Raw genomic sequence first — 20254 nt, 5'->3', positions numbered from 1 at the left:
GCTTCTGCAACTTTGAACATGAAAAATCCAATGAGGAGAAGAAAAGCAGAGCCAAAGAGTCCATCCCAAAATCCGACAAACAAGCAAAATGAACAAAAAACATTGAATTCAATTCTTTCTGATTTTAGAAACTGCATTAAAGAAGGGGTGCACCGGTCCTGGAGATACTGCAATACCAGGTCAATGCGTGGAGTGGACAGAGCAAGCTCTTTTTCCATCTCCCTGTTCTAAAAATCCATTTAATATATGGTCCCCAGATAGGGGACGTATCAGATATTAAACTGATAAGAACAGATACTGCACTTGATCTTAGCCAAAAGGCCGAGAAGCGATAACCAGAATTGGTTTCAAACTACGGAGCCACCCAAGGATCCTAAAAAGTCCATTTGTGGAGATGAGCTCCTGGACTCCCGTTAAGAAGACATGTTGTCAACTTCTAGATCCCTTACATGCCTGCACTTTTCGGCTTGCTGCTGCTGCAATCCACGCGTTTTAGATCTGCATAACTCCACCTCTTTAAACACAGCACCTTCACCCCCTGCTGTTCCCACCCGCCTCAACACCGTTGGAAGGGAGGAGAACCAATTAAGGCGGGGGGTGGGGTGGAACGAGCAGCTGTCTACCCTTAGCAGGAGGGCTCCTGATTACATACCTCTCCTGCTGCTGCTGCTGCTGCTGGCTGTCCAGCAGCAGACTGAAGGTGGCTGCTGCTGTGCACAGGTATATAAAGGCTCAGAGCCTATTATGACACGCGCAGCCAGCGTTCCATTGCCACATTCCATCTACTGCAGGCAGGATACCTGGCTGGCTGAATGTCGCTGAGAAGCTCACAGAGACCGCCATAAGCAACAGTTTAACAGAATGCCACAGACTAATCAACCAAACTTTTTGGGTTGGGTTCTCTTTTATAGTCTGCAGGCATTAAATGAAAGAAGTCAGTGTTCCAGCAGAAGGAGACAACGTTTCAGAAAAGGCATTGTAGCAAACCAAAAAAGAAATTTTAAGCGCAGCAGAGTAACCAGCGCACATACCTGTTAGCTCAGGTGAGTTTAAAAGGCTGCTGTTGATAACAAGGGCATTTGCTAAATAGATGGTGTGTGTGCAACAATATACTGAAAGGTCAATTATATTGTGCAGCTTATCTCACCACCTGTAGTTATTTAGGTGAAAGCTCCAAAATGCTTGCCTAATATGTCTGTTTATCCAAAAGGAAGTAAAAAGGGAGAGCTAGAAAGATAGCATTGCATCACATTACATGGCAATGCAATGCACAGTTGCTGAAGTTGAACCAAAATGAGCTTGTAATCTGGCTTCTGCAACTTTGAACATGAAAAATCCAATGAGGAGAAGAAAAGCAGAGCCAAAGAGTCCATCCCAAAATCCGACAAACAAGCAAAATGAACAAAAAACATTGAATTCAATTCTTTCTGATTTTAGAAACTGCATTAAAGAAGGGGTGCACCGGTCCTGGAGATACTGCAATACCAGGTCAATGCGTGGAGTGGACAGAGCAAGCTCTTTTTCCATCTCCCTGTTCTAAAAATCCATTTAATATATGGTCCCCAGATAGGGGACGTATCAGATATTAAACTGATAAGAACAGATACTACACTTGATCTTAGCAAAAAGGCCGAGAAGCGATAACCAGAATTGGTTTCAAACTACGGAGCCACCCAAGGATCCTAAAAAGTCCATTTGTGGAGATGAGCTCCTGGACTCCCGTTAAGAAGACATGTTGTCAACCTCTAGATCCCTTACATGCCTGCACTTTTCGGCTTGCTGCTGCTGCAATCCACGCATTTTAGATCTGCATAACTCCACCTCTTTAAACACAGCACCTTCACCCCCTGCTGTTCCCACCCGCCTCAACACCGTTGGAAGGGAGGAGAACCAATTAAGGCGGGGGGTGGGGTGGAACGAGCAGCTGTCTACCCTTAGCAGGAGGGCTCCTGATTACATACCTCTCCTGCTGCTGCTGCTGCTGGCTGTCCAGCAGCAGACTGAAGGTGGCTGCTGCTGTGCACAGGTATATAAAGGCTCAGAGCCTATTATGACACGCGCAGCCAGCGTTCCATTGCCACATTCCATCTACTGCAGGCAGGATACCTGGCTGGCTGAATGTCGCTGAGAAGCTCACAGAGACCGCCATAAGCAACAGTTTAACAGAATGCCACAGACTAATCAACCAAACTTTTTGGGTTGGGTTCTCTTTTATAGTCTGCAGGCATTAAATGAAAGAAGTCAGTGTTCCAGCAGAAGGAGACAACGTTTCAGAAAAGGCATTGTAGCAAACCAAAAAAGAAATTTTAAGCGCAGCAGAGTAACCAGCGCACATACCTGTTAGCTCAGGTGAGTTTAAAAGGCTGCTGTTGATAACAAGGGCATTTGCTAAATAGATGGTGTGTGTGCAACAATATACTGAAAGGTCAATTATATTGTGCAGCTTATCTCACCACCTGTAGTTATTTAGGTGAAAGCTCCAAAATGCTTGCCTAATATGTCTGTTTATCCAAAAGGAAGTAAAAAGGGAGAGCTAGAAAGATAGCATTGCATCACATTACATGGCAATGCAATGCACAGTTGCTGAAGTTGAACCAAAATGAGCTTGTAATCTGGCTTCTGCAACTTTGAACATGAAAAATCCAATGAGGAGAAGAAAAGCAGAGCCAAAGAGTCCATCCCAAAATCCGACAAACAAGCAAAATGAACAAAAAACATTGAATTCAATTCTTTCTGATTTTAGAAACTGCATTAAAGAAGGGGTGCACCGGTCCTGGAGATACTGCAATACCAGGTCAATGCGTGGAGTGGACAGAGCAAGCTCTTTTTCCATCTCCCTGTTCTAAAAATCCATTTAATATATGGTCCCCAGATAGGGGACGTATCAGATATTAAACTGATAAGAACAGATACTACACTTGATCTTAGCCAAAAGGCCGAGAAGCGATAACCAGAATTGGTTTCAAACTACGGAGCCACCCAAGGATCCTAAAAAGTCCATTTGTGGAGATGAGCTCCTGGACTCCCGTTAAGAAGACATGTTGTCAACCTCTAGATCCCTTACATGCCTGCACTTTTCGGCTTGCTGCTGCTGCAATCCACGCGTTTTAGATCTGCATAACTCCACCTCTTTAAACACAGCACCTTCACCCCCTGCTGTTCCCACCCGCCTCAACACCGTTGGAAGGGAGGAGAACCAATTAAGGCGGGGGGTGGGGTGGAACGAGCAGCTGTCTACCCTTAGCAGGAGGGCTCCTGATTACATACCTCTCCTGCTGCTGCTGCTGCTGGCTGTCCAGCAGCAGACTGAAGGTGGCTGCTACTGTGCACAGGTATATAAAGGCTCAGAGCCTATTATGACACGCGCAGCCAGCGTTCCATTGCCACATTCCATCTACTGCAGGCAGGATACCTGGCTGGCTGAATGTCGCTGAGAAGCTCACAGAGACCGCCATAAGCAACAGTTTAACAGAATGCCACAGACTAATCAACCAAACCTTTTTGGGTTGGGTTCTCTTTTATAGTCTGCAGGCATTAAATGAAAGAAGTCAGTGTTCCAGCAGAAGGAGACAACGTTTCAGAAAAGGCATTGTAGCAAACCAAAAAAGAAATTTTAAGCGCAGCAGAGTAACCAGCGCACATACCTGTTAGCTCAGGTGAGTTTAAAAGGCTGCTGTTGATAACAAGGGCATTTGCTAAATAGATGGTGTGTGTGCAACAATATACTGAAAGGTCAATTATATTGTGCAGCTTATCTCACCACCTGTAGTTATTTAGGTGAAAGCTCCAAAATGCTTGCCTTATATGTCTGTTTATCCAAAAGGAAGTAAAAAGGGAGAGCTAGAAAGATAGCATTGCATCACATTACATGGCAATGCAATGCACAGTTGCTGAAATTGAACCAAAATGAGCTTGTAATCTGGCTTCTGCAACTTTGAACATGAAAAATCCAATGAGGAGAAGAAAAGCAAAGCCAAAGAGTCCATCCCAAAATCCGACAAACAAGCAAAATGAACAAAAAACATTGAATTCAATTCTTTCTGATTTTAGAAACTGCATTAAAGAAGGGGTGCACCGGTCCTGGGGATACTGCAATACCAGGTCAATGCGTGGAGTGGACAGAGCAAGCTCTTTTTCCATCTCCCTGTTCTAAAAATCCATTTAATATATGGTCCCCAGATAGGGGACGTATCAGATATTAAACTGATAAGAACAGATACTACACTTGATCTTAGCCAAAAGGCCGAGAAGCGATAACCAGAATTGGTTTCAAACTACGGAGCCACCCAAGGATCCTGAAAAGTCCATTTGTGGAGATGAGCTCCTGGACTCCCGTTAAGAAGACATGTTGTCAACCTCTAGATCCCTTACATGCCTGCACTTTTCGGCTTGCTGCTGCTGCAATCCACGCGTTTTAGATCTGCATAACTCCACCTCTTTAAACACAGCACCTTCACCCCCTGCTGTTCCCACCCGCCTCAACACCGTTGGAAGGGAGGAGAACCAATTAAGGCGGGGGGTGGGGTGGAACGAGCAGCTGTCTACCCTTAGCAGGAGGGCTCCTGATTACATACCTCTCCTGCTGCTGCTGCTGCTGGCTGTCCAGCAGCAGACTGAAGGTGGCTGCTGCTGTGCACAGGTATATAAAGGCTCAGAGCCTATTATGACACGCGCAGCCAGCGTTCCATTGCCACATTCCATCTACTGCAGGCAGGATACCTGGCTTGCTGAATGTCGCTGAGAAGCTCACAGAGACCGCCATAAGCAACAGTTTAACAGAATGCCACAGACTAATCAACCAAACTTTTTGGGTTGGGTTCTCTTTTATAGTCTACAGGCATTAAATGAAAGAAGTCAGTGTTCCAGCAGAAGGAGACAACGTTTCAGAAAAGGCATTGTAGCAAGCCAAAAAAGAAATTTTAAGCGCAGCAGAGTAACCAGCACACATACCTGTTAGCTCAGGTGAGTTTAAAAGGCTGCTGTTGATAACAAGGGCATTTGCTAAATAGATGGTGTGTGTGCAACAATATACTGAAAGGTCAATTATATTGTGCAGCTTATCTCACCACCTGTAGTTATTTAGGTGAAAGCTCCAAAATGCTTGCCTAATATGTCTGTTTATCCAAAAGGAAGTAAAAAGGGAGAGCTAGAAAGATAGCATTGCATCACATTACATGGCAATGCAATGCACAGTTGATGAAGTTGAACCAAAATGAGCTTGTAATCTGGCTTCTGCAACTTTGAACATGAAAAATCCAATGAGGAGAAGAAAAGCAAAGCCAAAGAGTCCATCCCAAAATCCGACAAACAAGCAAAATGAACAAAAAACATTGAATTCAATTCTTTCTGATTTTAGAAACTGCATTAAAGAACGGGTGCACCGGTCCTGGAGATACTGCAATACCAGGTCAATGCGTGGAGTGGACAGAGCAAGCTCTTTTTCCATCTCCCTGTTCTAAAAATCCATTTAATATATGGTCCCCAGATAGGGGACGTATCAGATATTAAACTGATAAGAACAGATTTTTTTTTTTTATCGAAAGCCCGAATTCGTGTACAAAACCCGAGTGCGCTTAAAAAAGTGACAAGTGCCACAAAAAAAGTGCACTAGGATGCTGGTCTTCTTGAAACCCTCTCCAAAAGGAGAAGGGTCCCCCAAACCATTCCCCGTCCCTCCGAGCCAAAAGGCCACAGCGAGGAACAGGGACAAAAAGCCACCTCCAGCCGAAGCCAGAGGCGACCCAATCTTACCCCCAGCACCTGCCCGAGTTCTCACCCGAGCAAGGCACTGGGAGCCAAAGACTGTGCTCCCCTCCCAGAAGAGGGGAGCCAACAACGCTCTCCTCCCGAAAGAGGAGAGCCAGGGGGGTTCAGGGGGGAGCGGAACCTGATGGCCACACACTCCCCCCCTAGACCTGCCAAGAGAGGAACCCGTAAGGGAACCGCATCCCGACAAAATCCTAGTAGGACGTGACACACGTGAATAAGTGGACACACAGTGACAAAGAAATTAAATAAATAGTGAAGGTTTCACAGTATAATACTGCCCGGACCTTCGACCGGGAATTGAAAAATTCCCCATCCTAAGGCCAGAAGGCCCGGAATAAGGGTGTGTGCGAAGAAAGAAAATTTGAAGTGCTTGTGCAAATGTGCCATAAACTCAAGTGGGGTTCCCAATCCCAGTGAGTTAAGGCACCCCAGGGTCACCACTCCTGGGGCACTTCACACTTCGGGCTTTCGATCTTCCCCGGCCCAATGGCGTCGATCCTGGGGGGCCATGCTTTCCACCAGATGACGATATTAGCCACCTGGCGTACTAACAAGCGCCTAAACCCCAGTGTGCATAATGTATCAATCTACTAGGGCGGCCAACATCCAAAACCGCCTTTTCGAAAGATACTACACTTGATCTTAGCCAAAAGGCCGAGAAGCGATAACCAGAATTGGTTTCAAACTACGGAGCCACCCAAGGATCCTGAAAAGTCCATTTGTGGAGATGAGCTCCTGGACTCCCGTTAAGAAGACATGTTGTCAACCTCTAGATCCCTTACATGCCTGCACTTTTCGGCTTGCTGCTGCTGCAATCCACGCGTTTTAGATCTGCATAACTCCACCTCTTTAAACACAGCACCTTCACCCCCTGCTGTTCCCACCCGCCTCAACACCGTTGGAAGGGAGGAGAACCAATTAAGGCGGGGGGTGGGGTGGAACGAGCAGCTGTTTACCCTTAGCAGGAGGGCTCCTGATTACATACCTCTCCTGCTGCTGCTGCTGCTGCTGCTGGCTGTCCAGCAGCAGACTGAAGGTGGCTGCTGCTGTGCACAGGTATATAAAGGCTCAGAGCCTATTATGACACGCGCAGCCAGCGTTCCATTGCCACATTCCATCTACTGCAGGCAGGATACCTGGCTGGCTGAATGTCGCTGAGAAGCTCACAGAGACCGCCATAAGCAACAGTTTAACAGAATGCCACAGACTAATCAACCAAACTTTTTGGGATGGGTTCTCTTTTATAGTCTGCAGGCATTAAATGAAAGAAGTCAGTGTTCCAGCAGAAGGAGACAACGTTTCAGAAAAGGCATTGTAGCAAACCAAAAAATAAATTTTAAGCGCAGCAGAGTAACCAGCGCACATACCTGTTAGCTCAGGTGAGTTTAAAAGGCTGCTGTTGATAACAAGGGCATTTGCTAAATAGATGGTGTGTGTGCAACAATATACTGAAAGGTCAATTATATTGTGCAGCTTATCTCACCACCTGTAGTTATTTAGGTGAAAGCTCCAAAATGCTTGCCTAATATGTCTGTTTATCCAAAAGGAAGTAAAAAGGGAGAGCTAGAAAGATAGCATTGCATCACATTACATGGCAATGCAATGCACAGTTGCTGAAGTTGAACCAAAATGAGCTTGTAATCTGGCTTCTGCAACTTTGAACATGAAAAATCCAATGAGGAGAAGAAAAGCAAAGCCAAAGAGTCCATCCCAAAATCCGACAAACAAGCAAAATGAACAAAAAACATTGAATTCAATTCTTTCTGATTTTAGAAACTGCATTAAAGAAGGGGTGCACCGGTCCTGGAGATACTGCAATACCAGGTCAATGCGTGGAGTGGACAGAGCAAGCTCTTTTTCCATCTCCCTGTTCTAAAAATCCATTTAATATATGGTCCCCAGATAGGGGACGTATCAGATATTAAACTGATAAGAACAGATACTACACTTGATCTTAGCCAAAAGGCCGAGAAGCGATAACCAGAATTGGTTTGAAACTACGGAGCCACCCAAGGATCCTGAAAAGTCCATTTGTGGAGATGAGCTCCTGGACTCCCGTTAAGAAGACATGTTGTCAACCTCTAGATCCCTTACATGCCTGCACTTTTCGGCTTGCTGCTGCTGCAATCCACGCGTTTTAGATCTGCATAACTCCACCTCTTTAAACACAGCACCTTCACCCCCTGCTGTTCCCACCCGCCTCAACACCGTTGGAAGGGAGGAGAACCAATTAAGGCGGGGGGTGGGGTGGAACGAGCAGCTGTCTACCCTTAGCAGGAGGGCTCCTGATTACATACCTCTCCTGCTGCTGCTGCTGCTGGCTGTCCAGCAGCAGACTGAAGGTGGCTGCTGCTGTGCACAGGTATATAAAGGCTCAGAGCCTATTATGACACGCGCAGCCAGCGTTCCATTGCCACATTCCATCTACTGCAGGCAGGATACCTGGCTGGCTGAATGTCGCTGAGAAGCTCACAGAGACCGCCATAAGCAACAGTTTAACAGAATGCCACAGACTAATCAACCAAACTTTTTGGGTTGGGTTCTCTTTTATAGTCTGCAGGCATTAAATGAAAGAAGTCAGTGTTCCAGCAGAAGGAGACAACGTTTCAGAAAAGGCATTGTAGCAAACCAAAAAAGAAATTTTAAGCGCAGCAGAGTAACCAGCGCACATACCTGTTAGCTCAGGTGAGTTTAAAAGGCTGCTGTTGATAACAAGGGCATTTGCTAAATAGATGGTGTGTGTGCAACAATATACTGAAAGGTCAATTATATTGTGCAGCTTATCTCACCACCTGTAGTTATTTAGGTGAAAGCTCCAAAATGCTTGCCTAATATGTCTGTTTATCCAAAAGGAAGTAAAAAGGGAGAGCTAGAAAGATAGCATTGCATCACATTACATGGCAATGCAATGCACAGTTGCTGAAGTTGAACCAAAATGAGCTTGTAATCTGGCTTCTGCAACTTTGACCATGAAAAATCCAATGAGGAGAAGAAAAGCAAAGCCAAAGAGTCCATCCCAAAATCCGACAAACAAGCAAAATGAACAAAAAACATTGAATTCAATTCTTTCTGATTTTAGAAACTGCATTAAAGAAGGGGTGCACCGGTCCTGGAGATACTGCAATACCAGGTCAATGCGTGGAGTGGACAGAGCAAGCTCTTTTTCCATCTCCCTGTTCTAAAAATCCATTTAATATATGGTCCCCAGATAGGGGACGTATCAGATATTAAACTGATAAGAACAGATACTACACTTGATCTTAGCCAAAAGGCCGAGAAGCGATAACCAGAATTGGTTTCAAACTACGGAGCCACCCAAGGATCCTGAAAAGTCCATTTGTGGAGATGAGCTCCTGGACTCCCGTTAAGAAGACATGTTGTCAACCTCTAGATCCCTTACATGCCTGCACTTTTCGGCTTGCTGCTGCTGCAATCCACGCGTTTTAGATCTGCATAACTCCACCTCTTTAAACACAGCACCTTCACCCCCTGCTGTTCCCACCCGCCTCAACACCGTTGGAAGGGAGGAGAACCAATTAAGGCGGGGGGTGGGGTGGAACGAGCAGCTGTCTACCCTTAGCAGGAGGGCTCCTGATTACATACCTCTCCTGCTGCTGCTGCTGCTGGCTGTCCAGCAGCAGACTGAAGGTGGCTGCTGCTGTGCACAGGTATATAAAGGCTCAGAGCCTATTATGACACGCGCAGCCAGCGTTCCATTGCCACATTCCATCTACTGCAGGCAGGATACCTGGCTGGCTGAATGTCGCTGAGAAGCTCACAGAGACCGCCATAAGCAACAGTTTAACAGAATGCCACAGACTAATCAACCAAACTTTTTGGGTTGGGTTCTCTTTTATAGTCTGCAGGCATTAAATGAAAGAAGTCAGTGTTCCAGCAGAAGGAGACAACGTTTCAGAAAAGGCATTGTAGCAAACCAAAAAAGAAATTTTAAGCGCAGCAGAGTAACCAGCGCACATACCTGTTAGCTCAGGTGAGTTTAAAAGGCTGCTGTTGATAACAAGGGCATTTGCTAAATAGATGGTGTGTGTGCAACAATATACTGAAAGGTCAATTATATTGTGCAGCTTATCTCACCACCTGTAGTTATTTAGGTGAAAGCTCCAAAATGCTTGCCTAATATGTCTGTTTATCCAAAAGGAAGTAAAAAGGGAGAGCTAGAAAGATAGCATTGCATCACATTACATGGCAATGCAATGCACAGTTGCTGAAGTTGAACCAAAATGAGCTTGTAATCTGGCTTCTGCAACTTTGAACATGAAAAATCCAATGAGGAGAAGAAAAGCAAAGCCAAAGAGTCCATCCCAAAATCCGACAAACAAGCAAAATGAACAAAAAACATTGAAATAAATTCTTTCTGATTTTAGAAACTGCATTAAAGAAGGGGTGCACCGGTCCTGGAGATACTGCAATACCAGGTCAATGCGTGGAGTGGACAGAGCAAGCTCTTTTTCCATCTCCCTGTTCTAGAAATCCATTTAATATATGGTCCCCAGATAGGGGACGTATCAGATATTAAACTGATAAGAACAGATACTACACTTGATCTTAGCCAAAAGGCCGAGAAGCGATAACCAGAATTGGTTTGAAACTACGGAGCCACCCAAGGATCCTGAAAAGTCCATTTGTGGAGATGAGCTCCTGGACTCCCGTTAAGAAGACATGTTGTCAACCTCTAGATCCCTTGCGTGCCTGCACTTTTCGGCTTGCTGCTGCTGCAATCCACGCGTTTTAGATCTGCATAACTCCACCTCTTTAAACACAGCACCTTCACCCCCTGCTGTTCCCACCCGCCTCAACACCGTTGGAAGGGAGGAGAACCAATTAAGGCGGGGGGTGGGGTGGAACGAGCAGCTGTCTACCCTTAGCAGGAGGGCTCCTGATTACATACCTCTCCTGCTGCTGCTGCTGCTGGCTGTCCAGCAGCAGACTGAATGTGGCTGCTGCTGTGCACAGGTATATAAAGGCTCAGAGCCTATTATGACACGCGCAGCCAGCGTTCCATTGCCACATTCCATCTACTGCAGGCAGGATACCTGGCTGGCTGAATGTCGCTGAGAAGCTCACAGAGACCGCCATAAGCAACAGTTTAACAGAATGCCACAGACTAATCAACCAAACTTTTTGGGTTGGGTTCTCTTTTATAGTCTGCAGGCATTAAATGAAAGAAGTCAGTGTTCCAGCAGAAGGAGACAACGTTTCAGAAAAGGCATTGTAGCAAACCAAAAAAGAAATTTTAAGCGCAGCAGAGTAACCAGCGCACATACCTGTTAGCTCAGGTGAGTTTAAAAGGCTGCTGTTGATAGCAAGGGCATTTGCTAAATAGATGGTGTGTGTGCAACAATATACTGAAAGGTCAATTATATTGTGCAGCTTATCTCACCACCTGTAGTTATTTAGGTGAAAGCTCCAAAATGCTTGCCTAATATGTCTGTTTATCCAAAAGGAAGTAAAAAGGGAGAGCTAGAAAGATAGCATTGCATCACATTACATGGCAATGCAATGCACAGTTGCTGAAGTTGAACCAAAATGAGCTTGTAATCTGGCTACTGCAACTTTGAACATGAAAAATCCAATGAGGAGAAGAAAAGCAAAGCCAAAGAGTCCATCCCAAAATCCGACAAACAAGCAAAATGAACAAAAAACATTGAATTCAATTCTTTCTGATTTTAGAAACTGCATTAAAGAAGGGGTGCACCGGTCCTGGAGATACTGCAATACCAGGTCAATGCGTGGAGTGGACAGAGCAAGCTCTTTTTCCATCTCCCTGTTCTAAAAATCCATTTAATATATGGTCCCCAGATAGGGGACGTATCAGATATTAAACTGATAAGAACAGATACTACACTTGATCTTAGCCAAAAGGCCGAGAAGCGATAACCAGAATTGGTTTCAAACTACGGAGCCACCCAAGGATCCTGAAAAGTCCATTTGTGGAGATGAGCTCCTGGACTCCCGTTAAGAAGACATGTTGTCAACCTCTAGATCCCTTACATGCCTGCACTTTTCGGCTTGCTGCTGCTGCAATCCACGCGTTTTAGATCTGCATAACTCCACCTCTTTAAACACAGCACCTTCACCCCCTGCTGTTCCCACCCGCCTCAACACCGTTGGAAGGGAGGAGAACCAATTAAGGCGGGGGGTGGGGTGGAACGAGCAGCTGTTTACCCTTAGCAGGAGGGCTCCTGATTACATACCTCTCCTGCTGCTGCTGCTGCTGCTGCTGGCTGTCCAGCAGCAGACTGAAGGTGGCTGCTGCTGTGCACAGGTATATAAAGGCTCAGAGCCTATTATGACACGCGCAGCCAGCGTTCCATTGCCACATTCCATCTACTGCAGGCAGGATACCTGGCTGGCTGAATGTCGCTGAGAAGCTCACAGAGACCGCCATAAGCAACAGTTTAACAGAATGCCACAGACTAATCAACCAAACTTTTTGGGATGGGTTCTCTTTTATAGTCTGCAGGCATTAAATGAAAGAAGTCAGTGTTCCAGCAGAAGGAGACAACGTTTCAGAAAAGGCATTGTAGCAAACCAAAAAATAAATTTTAAGCGCAGCAGAGTAACCAGCGCACATACCTGTTAGCTCAGGTGAGTTTAAAAGGCTGCTGTTGATAACAAGGGCATTTGCTAAATAGATGGTGTGTGTGCAACAATATACTGAAAGGTCAATTATATTGTGCAGCTTATCTCACCACCTGTAGTTATTTAGGTGAAAGCTCCAAAATGCTTGCCTAATATGTCTGTTTATCCAAAAGGAAGTAAAAAGGGAGAGCTAGAAAGATAGCATTGCATCACATTACATGGCAATGCAATGCACAGTTGCTGAAGTTGAACCAAAATGAGCTTGTAATCTGGCTTCTGCAACTTTGAACATGAAAAATCCAATGAGGAGAAGAAAAGCAAAGCCAAAGAGTCCATCCCAAAATCCGACAAACAAGCAAAATGAACAAAAAACATTGAATTCAATTCTTTCTGATTTTAGAAACTGCATTAAAGAAGGGGTGCACCGGTCCTGGAGATACTGCAATACCAGGTCAATGCGTGGAGTGGACAGAGCAAGCTCTTTTTCCATCTCCCTGTTCTAAAAATCCATTTAATATATGGTCCCCAGATAGGGGACGTATCAGATATTAAACTGATAAGAACAGATACTACACTTGATCTTAGCCAAAAGGCCGAGAAGCGATAACCAGAATTGGTTTGAAACTACGGAGCCACCCAAGGATCCTGAAAAGTCCATTTGTGGAGATGAGCTCCTGGACTCCCGTTAAGAAGACATGTTGTCAACCTCTAGATCCCTTACATGCCTGCACTTTTCGGCTTGCTGCTGCTGCAATCCACGCGTTTTAGATCTGCATAACTCCACCTCTTTAAACACAGCACCTTCACCCCCTGCTGTTCCCACCCGCCTCAACACCGTTGGAAGGGAGGAGAACCAATTAAGGCGGGGGGTGGGGTGGAACGAGCAGCTGTCTACCCTTAGCAGGAGGGCTCCTGATTACATACCTCTCCTGCTGCTGCTGCTGCTGGCTGTCCAGCAGCAGACTGAAGGTGGCTGCTGCTGTGCACAGGTATATAAAGGCTCAGAGCCTATTATGACACGCGCAGCCAGCGTTCCATTGCCACATTCCATCTACTGCAGGCAGGATACCTGGCTGGCTGAATGTCGCTGAGAAGCTCACAGAGACCGCCATAAGCAACAGTTTAACAGAATGCCACAGACTAATCAACCAAACTTTTTGGGTTGGGTTCTCTTTTATAGTCTGCAGGCATTAAATGAAAGAAGTCAGTGTTCCAGCAGAAGGAGACAACGTTTCAGAAAAGGCATTGTAGCAAACCAAAAAAGAAATTTTAAGCGCAGCAGAGTAACCAGCGCACATACCTGTTAGCTCAGGTGAGTTTAAAAGGCTGCTGTTGATAACAAGGGCATTTGCTAAATAGATGGTGTGTGTGCAACAATATACTGAAAGGTCAATTATATTGTGCAGCTTATCTCACCACCTGTAGTTATTTAGGTGAAAGCTCCAAAATGCTTGCCTAATATGTCTGTTTATCCAAAAGGAAGTAAAAAGGGAGAGCTAGAAAGATAGCATTGCATCACATTACATGGCAATGCAATGCACAGTTGCTGAAGTTGAACCAAAATGAGCTTGTAATCTGGCTTCTGCAACTTTGACCATGAAAAATCCAATGAGGAGAAGAAAAGCAAAGCCAAAGAGTCCATCCCAAAATCCGACAAACAAGCAAAATGAACAAAAAACATTGAATTCAATTCTTTCTGATTTTAGAAACTGCATTAAAGAAGGGGTGCACCGGTCCTGGAGATACTGCAATACCAGGTCAATGCGTGGAGTGGACAGAGCAAGCTCTTTTTCCATCTCCCTGTTCTAAAAATCCATTTAATATATGGTCCCCAGATAGGGGACGTATCAGATATTAAACTGATAAGAACAGATACTACACTTGATCTTAGCCAAAAAGCCGAGAAGCGATAACCAGAATTGGTTTCAAACTACGGAGCCACCCAAGGATCCTGAAAAGTCCATTTGTGGAGATGAGCTCCTGGACTCCCGTTAAGAAGACATGTTGTCAACCTCTAGATCCCTTACATGCCTGCACTTTTCGGCTTGCTGCTGCTGCAATCCACGCGTTTTAGATCTGCATAACTCCACCTCTTTAAACACAGCACCTTCACCCCCTGCTGTTCCCACCCGCCTCAACACCGTTGGAAGGGAGGAGAACCAATTAAGGCGGGGGGTGGGGTGGAACGAGCAGCTGTCTACCCTTAGCAGGAGGGCTCCTGATTACATACCTCTCCTGCTGCTGCTGCTGCTGGCTGTCCAGCAGCAGACTGAAGGTGGCTGCTGCTGTGCACAGGTATATAAAGGCTCAGAGCCTATTATGACACGCGCAGCCAGCGTTCCATTGCCACATTCCATCTACTGCAGGCAGGATACCTGGCTGGCTGAATGTCGCTGAGAAGCTCACAGAGACCGCCATAAGCAACAGTTTAACAGAATGCCACAGACTAATCAACCAAACTTTTTGGGTTGGGTTCTCTTTTATAGTCTGCAGGCATTAAATGAAAGAAGTCAGTGTTCCAGCAGAAGGAGACAACGTTTCAGAAAAGGCATTGTAGCAAACCAAAAAAGAAATTTTAAGCGCAGCAGAGTAACCAGCGCACATACCTGTTAGCTCAGGTGAGTTTAAAAGGCTGCTGTTGATAACAAGGGCATTTGCTAAATAGATGGTGTGTGTGCAACAATATACTGAAAGGTCAATTATATTGTGCAGCTTATCTCACCACCTGTAGTTATTTAGGTGAAAGCTCCAAAATGCTTGCCTAATATGTCTGTTTATCCAAAAGGAAGTAAAAAGGGAGAGCTAGAAAGATAGCATTGCATCACATTACATGGCAATGCAATGCACAGTTGCTGAAGTTGAACCAAAATGAGCTTGTAATCTGGCTTCTGCAACTTTGAACATGAAAAATCCAATGAGGAGAAGAAAAGCAAAGCCAAAGAGTCCATCCCAAAATCCGACAAACAAGCAAAATGAACAAAAAACATTGAAATAAATTCTTTCTGATTTTAGAAACTGCATTAAAGAAGGGGTGCACCGGTCCTGGAGATACTGCAATACCAGGTCAATGCGTGGAGTGGACAGAGCAAGCTCTTTTTCCATCTCCCTGTTCTAGAAATCCATTTAATATATGGTCCCCAGATAGGGGACGTATCAGATATTAAACTGATAAGAACAGATACTACACTTGATCTTAGCCAAAAGGCCGAGAAGCGATAACCAGAATTGGTTTGAAACTACGGAGCCACCCAAGGATCCTGAAAAGTCCATTTGTGAAGATGAGCTCCTGGACTCCCGTTAAGAAGACATGTTGTCAACCTCTAGATCCCTTGCATGCCTGCACGTTTCGGCTTGCTGCTGCTGCAATCCACGCGTTTTAGATCTGCATAACTCCACCTCTTTAAACACAGCACCTTCACCCCCTGCTGTTCCCACCCGCCTCAACACCGTTGGAAGGGAGGAGAACCAATTAAGGCGGGGGGTGGGGTGGAACGAGCAGCTGTCTACCCTTAGCAGGAGGGCTCCTGATTACATACCTCTCCTGCTGCTGCTGCTGCTGGCTGTCCAGCAGCAGACTGAATGTGGCTGCTGCTGTGCACAGGTATATAAAGGCTCAGAGCCTATTATGACACGCGCAGCCAGCGTTCCATTGCCACATTCCATCTACTGCAGGCAGGATACCTGGCTGGCTGAATGTCGCTGAGAAGCTCACAGAGACCGCCATAAGCAACAGTTTAACAGAATGCCACAGACTAATCAACCAAACTTTTTGGGTTGGGTTCTCTTTTATAGTCTGCAGGCATTAAATGAAAGAAGTCAGTGTTCCAGCAGAAGGAGACAACGTTTCAGAAAAGGCATTGTAGCAAACCAAAAAAGAAATTTTAAGCGCAGCAGAGTAACCAGCGCACATACCTGTTAGCTCAGGTGAGTTTAAAAGGCTGCTGTTGATAACAAGGGCATTTGCTAAATAGATGGTGTGTGTGCAACAATATACTGAAAGGTCAATTATATTGTGCAGCTTATCTCACCACCTGTAGTTATTTAGGTGAAAGCTCCAAAATGCTTGCCTAATATGTCTGTTTATCCAAAAGGAAGTAAAAAGGGAGAGCTAGAAAGATAGCATTGCATCACATTACATGGCAATGCAATGCACAGTTGCTGAAGTTGAACCAAAATGAGCTTGTAATCTGGCTTCTGCAACTTTGACCATGAAAAATCCAATGAGGAGAAGAAAAGCAAAGCCAAAGAGTCCATCCCAAAATCCGACAAACAAGCAAAATGAACAAAAAACATTGAATTCAATTCTTTCTGATTTTAGAAACTGCATTAAAGAAGGGGTGCACCGGTCCTGGAGATACTGCAATACCAGGTCAATGCGTGGAGTGGACAGAGCAAGCTCTTTTTCCATCTCCCTGTTCTAAAAATCCATTTAATATATGGTCCCCAGATAGGGGACGTATCAGATATTAAACTGATAAGAACAGATACTACACTTGATCTTAGCCAAAAGGCCGAGAAGCGATAACCAGAATTGGTTTCAAACTACGGAGCCACCCAAGGATCCTGAAAAGTCCATTTGTGGAGATGAGCTCCTGGACTCCCGTTAAGAAGACATGTTGTCAACCTCTAGATCCCTTACATGCCTGCACTTTTCGGCTTGCTGCTGCTGCAATCCACGCGTTTTAGATCTGCATAACTCCACCTCTTTAAACACAGCACCTTCACCCCCTGCTGTTCCCACCCGCCTCAACACCGTTGGAAGGGAGGAGAACCAATTAAGGCGGGGGGTGGGGTGGAACGAGCAGCTGTCTACCCTTAGCAGGAGGGCTCCTGATTACATACCTCTCCTGCTGCTGCTGCTGCTGGCTGTCCAGCAGCAGACTGAAGGTGGCTGCTGCTGTGCACAGGTATATAAAGGCTCAGAGCCTATTATGACACGCGCAGCCAGCGTTCCATTGCCACATTCCATCTACTGCAGGCAGGATACCTGGCTGGCTGAATGTCGCTGAGAAGCTCACAGAGACCGCCATAAGCAACAGTTTAACAGAATGCCACAGACTAATCAACCAAACTTTTTGGGTTGGGTTCTCTTTTATAGTCTGCAGGCATTAAATGAAAGAAGTCAGTGTTCCAGCAGAAGGAGACAACGTTTCAGAAAAGGCATTGTAGCAAACCAAAAAAGAAATTTTAAGCGCAGCAGAGTAACCAGCGCACATACCTGTTAGCTCAGGTGAGTTTAAAAGGCTGCTGTTGATAACAAGGGCATTTGCTAAATAGATGGTGTGTGTGCAACAATATACTGAAAGGTCAATTATATTGTGCAGCTTATCTCACCACCTGTAGTTATTTAGGTGAAAGCTCCAAAATGCTTGCCTAATATGTCTGTTTATCCAAAAGGAAGTAAAAAGGGAGAGCTAGAAAGATAGCATTGCATCACATTACATGGCAATGCAATGCACAGTTGCTGAAGTTGAACCAAAATGAGCTTGTAATCTGGCTTCTGCAACTTTGAACATGAAAAATCCAATGAGGAGAAGAAAAGCAAAGCCAAAGAGTCCATCCCAAAATCCGACAAACAAGCAAAATGAACAAAAAACATTGAAATAAATTCTTTCTGATTTTAGAAACTGCATTAAAGAAGGGGTGCACCGGTCCTGGAGATACTGCAATACCAGGTCAATGCGTGGAGTGGACAGAGCAAGCTCTTTTTCCATCTCCCTGTTCTAGAAATCCATTTAATATATGGTCCCCAGATAGGGGACGTATCAGATATTAAACTGATAAGAACAGATACTACACTTGATCTTAGCCAAAAGGCCGAGAAGCGATAACCAGAATTGGTTTGAAACTACGGAGCCACCCAAGGATCCTGAAAAGTCCATTTGTGAAGATGAGCTCCTGGACTCCCGTTAAGAAGACATGTTGTCAACCTCTAGATCCCTTGCATGCCTGCACGTTTCGGCTTGCTGCTGCTGCAATCCACGCGTTTTAGATCTGCATAACTCCACCTCTTTAAACACAGCACCTTCACCCCCTGCTGTTCCCACCCGCCTCAACACCGTTGGAAGGGAGGAGAACCAATTAAGGCGGGGGGTGGGGTGGAACGAGCAGCTGTCTACCCTTAGCAGGAGGGCTCCTGATTACATACCTCTCCTGCTGCTGCTGCTGCTGGCTGTCCAGCAGCAGACTGAATGTGGCTGCTGCTGTGCACAGGTATATAAAGGCTCAGAGCCTATTATGACACGCGCAGCCAGCGTTCCATTGCCACATTCCATCTACTGCAGGCAGGATACCTGGCTGGCTGAATGTCGCTGAGAAGCTCACAGAGACCGCCATAAGCAACAGTTTAACAGAATGCCACAGACTAATCAACCAAACTTTTTGGGTTGGGTTCTCTTTTATAGTCTGCAGGCATTAAATGAAAGAAGTCAGTGTTCCAGCAGAAGGAGACAACGTTTCAGAAAAGGCATTGTAGCAAACCAAAAAAGAAATTTTAAGCGCAGCAGAGTAACCAGCGCACATACCTGTTAGCTCAGGTGAGTTTAAAAGGCTGCTGTTGATAACAAGGGCATTTGCTAAATAGATGGTGTGTGTGCAACAATATACTGAAAGGTCAATTATATTGTGCAGCTTATCTCACCACCTGTAGTTATTTAGGTGAAAGCTCCAAAATGCTTGCCTAATATGTCTGTTTATCCAAAAGGAAGTAAAAAGGGAGAGCTAGAAAGATAGCATTGCATCACATTACATGGCAATGCAATGCACAGTTGCTGAAGTTGAACCAAAATGAGCTTGTAATCTGGCTACTGCAACTTTGAACATGAAAAATCCAATGAGGAGAAGAAAAGCAAAGCCAAAGAGTCCATCCCAAAATCCGACAAACAAGCAAAATGAACAAAAAACATTGAATTCAATTCTTTCTGATTTTAGAAACTGCATTAAAGAAGGGGTGCACCGGTCCTGGAGATACTGCAATACCAGGTCAATGCGTGGAGTGGACAGAGCAAGCTCTTTTTCCATCTCCCTGTTCTAAAAATCCATTTAATATATGGTCCCCAGATAGGGGACGTATCAGATATTAAACTGATAAGAACAGATACTACACTTGATCTTAGCCAAAAGGCCGAGAAGCGATAACCAGAATTGGTTTCAAACTACGGAGCCACCCAAGGATCCTGAAAAGTCCATTTGTGGAGATGAGCTCCTGGACTCCCGTTAAGAAGACATGTTGTCAACCTCTAGATCCCTTACATGCCTGCACTTTTCGGCTTGCTGCTGCTGCAATCCACGCGTTTTAGATCTGCATAACTCCACCTCTTTAAACACAGCACCTTCACCCCCTGCTGTTCCCACCCGCCTCAACACCGTTGGAAGGGAGGAGAACCAATTAAGGCGGGGGGTGGGGTGGAACGAGCAGCTGTCTACCCTTAGCAGGAGGGCTCCTGATTACATACCTCTCCTGCTGCTGCTGCTGCTGGCTGTCCAGCAGCAGACTGAAGGTGGCTGCTGCTGTGCACAGGTATATAAAGGCTCAGAGCCTATTATGACACGCGCAGCCAGCGTTCCATTGCCACATTCCATCTACTGCAGGCAGGATACCTGGCTGGCTGAATGTCGCTGAGAAGCTCACAGAGACCGCCATAAGCAACAGTTTAACAGAATGCCACAGACTAATCAACCAAACTTTTTGGGTTGGGTTCTCTTTTATAGTCTGCAGGCATTAAATGAAAGAAGTCAGTGTTCCAGCAGAAGGAGACAACGTTTCAGAAAAGGCATTGTAGCAAACCAAAAAAGAAATTTTAAGCGCAGCAGAGTAACCAGCGCACATACCTGTTAGCTCAGGTGAGTTTAAAAGGCTGCTGTTGATAACAAGGGCATTTGC

The 20254-nt window shown here is 45.4% G+C and overlaps 15 non-coding genes and 1 pseudogene across 15 annotated transcripts; all 16 read right to left on the bottom strand.

Annotated features, from left to right (window-relative positions):
- Positions 1-142: 142 nt before the first annotated feature.
- On the bottom strand, positions 143-333 carry LOC141198772 (U2 spliceosomal RNA). The gene has a single exon (XR_012270562.1). It is a non-coding gene; the product is annotated as a U2 spliceosomal RNA (small nuclear RNA).
- A 1118-nt stretch (positions 334-1451) lies between these two features.
- Positions 1452-1642, bottom strand: LOC141198774 (U2 spliceosomal RNA). Its single transcript, XR_012270564.1, has one exon. It is a non-coding gene; the product is annotated as a U2 spliceosomal RNA (small nuclear RNA).
- Positions 1643-2757: 1115 nt separating this feature from the next.
- Positions 2758-2948, bottom strand: LOC141198833 (U2 spliceosomal RNA). Its single transcript, XR_012270603.1, has one exon. It is a non-coding gene; the product is annotated as a U2 spliceosomal RNA (small nuclear RNA).
- A 1116-nt stretch (positions 2949-4064) lies between these two features.
- On the bottom strand, positions 4065-4255 carry LOC141198866 (U2 spliceosomal RNA). Its single transcript, XR_012270636.1, has one exon. It is a non-coding gene; the product is annotated as a U2 spliceosomal RNA (small nuclear RNA).
- A 1115-nt stretch (positions 4256-5370) lies between these two features.
- Positions 5371-5554, bottom strand: LOC141198781 (U2 spliceosomal RNA). The gene has a single exon (XR_012270570.1). It is a non-coding gene; the product is annotated as a U2 spliceosomal RNA (small nuclear RNA).
- Positions 5555-6343: 789 nt separating this feature from the next.
- LOC141198820 (U2 spliceosomal RNA) lies at positions 6344-6435 on the bottom strand (annotated as a pseudogene).
- A 1121-nt stretch (positions 6436-7556) lies between these two features.
- Positions 7557-7747, bottom strand: LOC141198832 (U2 spliceosomal RNA). The gene has a single exon (XR_012270602.1). It is a non-coding gene; the product is annotated as a U2 spliceosomal RNA (small nuclear RNA).
- Positions 7748-8862: 1115 nt separating this feature from the next.
- On the bottom strand, positions 8863-9053 carry LOC141198831 (U2 spliceosomal RNA). Its single transcript, XR_012270601.1, has one exon. It is a non-coding gene; the product is annotated as a U2 spliceosomal RNA (small nuclear RNA).
- Positions 9054-10168: 1115 nt separating this feature from the next.
- On the bottom strand, positions 10169-10359 carry LOC141198768 (U2 spliceosomal RNA). The gene has a single exon (XR_012270558.1). It is a non-coding gene; the product is annotated as a U2 spliceosomal RNA (small nuclear RNA).
- A 1115-nt stretch (positions 10360-11474) lies between these two features.
- Positions 11475-11665, bottom strand: LOC141198830 (U2 spliceosomal RNA). Its single transcript, XR_012270600.1, has one exon. It is a non-coding gene; the product is annotated as a U2 spliceosomal RNA (small nuclear RNA).
- Positions 11666-12786: 1121 nt separating this feature from the next.
- LOC141198829 (U2 spliceosomal RNA) lies at positions 12787-12977 on the bottom strand. The gene has a single exon (XR_012270599.1). It is a non-coding gene; the product is annotated as a U2 spliceosomal RNA (small nuclear RNA).
- Positions 12978-14092: 1115 nt separating this feature from the next.
- Positions 14093-14283, bottom strand: LOC141198770 (U2 spliceosomal RNA). Its single transcript, XR_012270560.1, has one exon. It is a non-coding gene; the product is annotated as a U2 spliceosomal RNA (small nuclear RNA).
- Positions 14284-15398: 1115 nt separating this feature from the next.
- On the bottom strand, positions 15399-15589 carry LOC141198767 (U2 spliceosomal RNA). Its single transcript, XR_012270557.1, has one exon. It is a non-coding gene; the product is annotated as a U2 spliceosomal RNA (small nuclear RNA).
- Positions 15590-16704: 1115 nt separating this feature from the next.
- LOC141198827 (U2 spliceosomal RNA) lies at positions 16705-16895 on the bottom strand. The gene has a single exon (XR_012270597.1). It is a non-coding gene; the product is annotated as a U2 spliceosomal RNA (small nuclear RNA).
- Positions 16896-18010: 1115 nt separating this feature from the next.
- LOC141198766 (U2 spliceosomal RNA) lies at positions 18011-18201 on the bottom strand. The gene has a single exon (XR_012270556.1). It is a non-coding gene; the product is annotated as a U2 spliceosomal RNA (small nuclear RNA).
- A 1115-nt stretch (positions 18202-19316) lies between these two features.
- Positions 19317-19507, bottom strand: LOC141198826 (U2 spliceosomal RNA). Its single transcript, XR_012270596.1, has one exon. It is a non-coding gene; the product is annotated as a U2 spliceosomal RNA (small nuclear RNA).
- Between the last annotated feature and the right edge of the window lie 747 nt (positions 19508-20254).

The sequence above is a fragment of the Phyllobates terribilis genome, unplaced genomic scaffold (genome assembly GCF_046119375.1).
Source record: "Phyllobates terribilis strain yellow unplaced genomic scaffold, ASM4611937v1 Scaffold_106__1_contigs__length_5700502, whole genome shotgun sequence".
Classification (NCBI taxonomy): domain Eukaryota; kingdom Metazoa; phylum Chordata; class Amphibia; order Anura; family Dendrobatidae; genus Phyllobates; species Phyllobates terribilis.
This window is presented reverse-complemented; position numbering and strand designations above follow the sequence as displayed.